Source organism: Mirounga angustirostris, unplaced genomic scaffold, assembly GCF_029215605.1.
Source record: "Mirounga angustirostris isolate CCGP_5_RB_7025 unplaced genomic scaffold, mMirAng1.0.hap1 SCAF_7, whole genome shotgun sequence".
NCBI classification, from domain to species: domain Eukaryota; kingdom Metazoa; phylum Chordata; class Mammalia; order Carnivora; family Phocidae; genus Mirounga; species Mirounga angustirostris.
Genome location: NW_026991715.1, coordinates 153,444,628 through 153,447,586, shown reverse-complemented (window position 1 = coordinate 153,447,586; position 2,959 = coordinate 153,444,628).

Below are 2,959 nucleotides of genomic sequence, written 5' to 3'. Positions count from 1 at the left end.
ACTGCGTCGTACCCAGTAGTAAAACAAGCATTTCGGAGACGTTCTGTCCACCTGCCCCAGCAGCGTGTGGGCACACGTGTGCGGACCAGGCCGCCCTGCCGGGTGCGTGGGAGAGTGCGCGTCTGTCTCTTACACACATGTACGTGCACGCTCCGTATTGATGGATAACCTTTCCCCCCACTTTACTGCATAAACAAACAAGAAACCCCAAAACCTAAGCCCCAAACTGGGCTCATGGTAACGGGACACTTGGCACCACATCTGGGGCCGTGCAGACCAAGGCTGACAGTGGCTGTGTGTAAACGGGACTCTGTCTGGAGAGGCCGGAGCAACACCTGCCCCCATCCACTCCTCCCGACATGCCCCACGCCATCCCCTGCCCCTGGGAGACCCCCACGCCACCCCCATCCCAGGGGGTCACTCTCAGCTGTGTTTCCTCACTGCACTTGGGGAGACCTGTGTCCCCACCAGCACGCTAGCCTCACCCACTCCTGCCACCTGGAATCTCGTTCCCGTCTGCTCCTGGGCGCCAACCCACGAGCTCCGAGGCCACACGCCTTGTCCTCGGTACCAGGCAGAACACCACACACAGGGGCAGCCCAGTGGGCACTGGAGGGTGAAGGAATGAGTGAACCAGGAGTCTCAGCCCAGAGTGCGTGCTCCCGAGAAGCCTCGCTCCAAACAGAGCCCCCTCTGGCCTCAGCGTGGCCTGCCACGGGAAGTGCCCATGGAGGCCAGGAGGGACAGTGGGCCTGGAGGTCCGGGGAAAGCAGGAGGCCCGGGTGCTGCTCAGGAGGGCGGGCAGGAGTCAGGGCCTGGCCAGCCCTGCCCCGGTGGGGTCAGGCGCATTGGCGCCCCCGTTCCACAGGGCAGGGAAGGTGGGCAGTGCCGGGGACAGCCTGAGGATTCCGTGTTGGGGCTGTGGGCAGGGGCGGGTGGAAGCTTACTGGGAATCCCAGGAAGGGTGTGGGGCACTGGGTAGGGCTTCAGCCAGAGATTCTGGGGACGAGCCATGGTTTTAGAAAGAAGGGGTCTCAGAGCACAGAAGGAGGGGCAGAGGCAGGTGGGAAGGCAGAGGGACCGCCCATGATGACCACTAGAGAGAACTGGCTCTTTCTCTGGCTTTTTGTTCCACTCTGGGCCGGATAGATCAGATGATGCCGTGCACATGGGGGCTGCTGAGTCAGAAACACCTACATGGACACCAGCTCGAACTCTGGAGTTCCCAGGCCAAAGGTATGGAGACGGTCTTGGCGTCCAGTGGGGTCTCTCACTCACCGTGTGCTGAGTCTCTTGGGTGGCCCTGAGCCATGGGTCTGGACCAGTGGCATGGAAGTGCCCAGGAGTTTGTCAGGGATACCCGAATCGTAGCCCGGCCAGAATCAGACCCAGACCGAGACCCGGGACTTGGGGATGAGAAGGTGCGCTGCAGGGGACTGGCCTGTCCGCGTTTGCTCCTCCCTGGGGAGCGGCTGCCCTCTCCAGGTCCTACCCTCAGCCCCAGCCGGGGCACGGCCAGTACCTGATGAAGCCACGGGAAGCCCAGCGTCTCCTTCCCAGCTGCCCTCTGGGGCAGTGCCACCCTCCCCATCCGTCCAGGCTGACTGAGCGACTGTCCTGCAAATTCTCTCCCTCCGCTTGAGCTGGAGCATCCACCTTCTGCTCCCGGGCATCCGGGAGCCTGGGATCTCAGGATTCAGGGCTCGGACTGATTCAGCCCCATGGACTTGCCAGGGTCTCCCAGCCTTGGTAATCACGGGACCCAATTCCTGTATCTCTGTGTACTATGCTTCTGTTTCTCTGGGGAACCCTGACTACTGCGGAGACCACTTACAACAGCACCCACGATGCCAAACGCCTGGATGGCCAAGATCTCAACTCAGGCACCGTGAACTTCATCGGGCGTCGTCTGGAAAGATCTAAACGGAGGGGCGTGTGCCTGGGTGGGTCAACACAGGCAGCTCGAAGCAGCAACTCGGTCCCAGCTGAGATCTCAGCCAGATTCCTGATGCTAAAATGCATGGAAAAGCAAAGGGGTGAGAACATGCGCAGCGAGGTGAAGGCACTGACCACCGCCAGGACATGCTGCGGCCACGGGAACGAACTCGGCACGCCAAGGCCAGGCTAAGCGAGTCACGGAGCAGGCAGGAGGCCCAGACGCAGCTCCTACAAACACAGCCACTACATTTGGGACAACGGTGCCCTACGGAGCACAGGCCGGGTGCCCACGGAGAAATGGTCACCTGACCAAAGCCCGGACCCACTCCAGGTGAACACACAACGTGAAGGATGCTCTGGGGTGCGGGCGGGCGGGCGGGCGCACTGGTGCGAGCCCCTGGAAACGCTGAGCGGGAGCTCCCGGCCCGGGGGTGCACCAGGGGCACGCACGCGCCCACGGGGGGCTCACACGGTGGGGCGCCTCCCGGAATGGAGATCCACACCGCCCGCCACGCCTGCCTGGGCCACTCCCACTGGCAGACCACCTGTGGCAGGTGGGGCCTCTGAGCCGGCGGTGCGTTTCCCACCCGAAATCAGGAGAGAAAAGCAGGACACTCCTCGAGACGCTTCTGCAGACGCTGTCCGCTCGCGGAAGGACAGTCGGGGAGGCGATGCTGTGCAGGGCGTCCCTCGGATGAGGACGCTGGGATCAACGGCCGCTCTGCTCTGAGGCACAAGTCCACGTGACCCCACCCAGCGGTCAGTGACGATGGGGGCAGACGCTGCGAGGAATTGTCTGGGACCTTTTGGTTCCCGTCCCCCTCACCTCCACCCTGTCTCTCCCTCGGGGCACCGGAGGCCACCGCAGAAAAAAAACACAAAGCCAGAGAAACCGTCTTGTCCCCTGAGCGCCCGGCGAGGTCCTGGTGAAAGCAAGGAGCCCGGGAGGAAGCTGGCGGGGCCTGCCTGGCACCCGGCCGCCCCGGGAGAGGCACCAGCAGGGCCAGACCCCGGGGCCTGG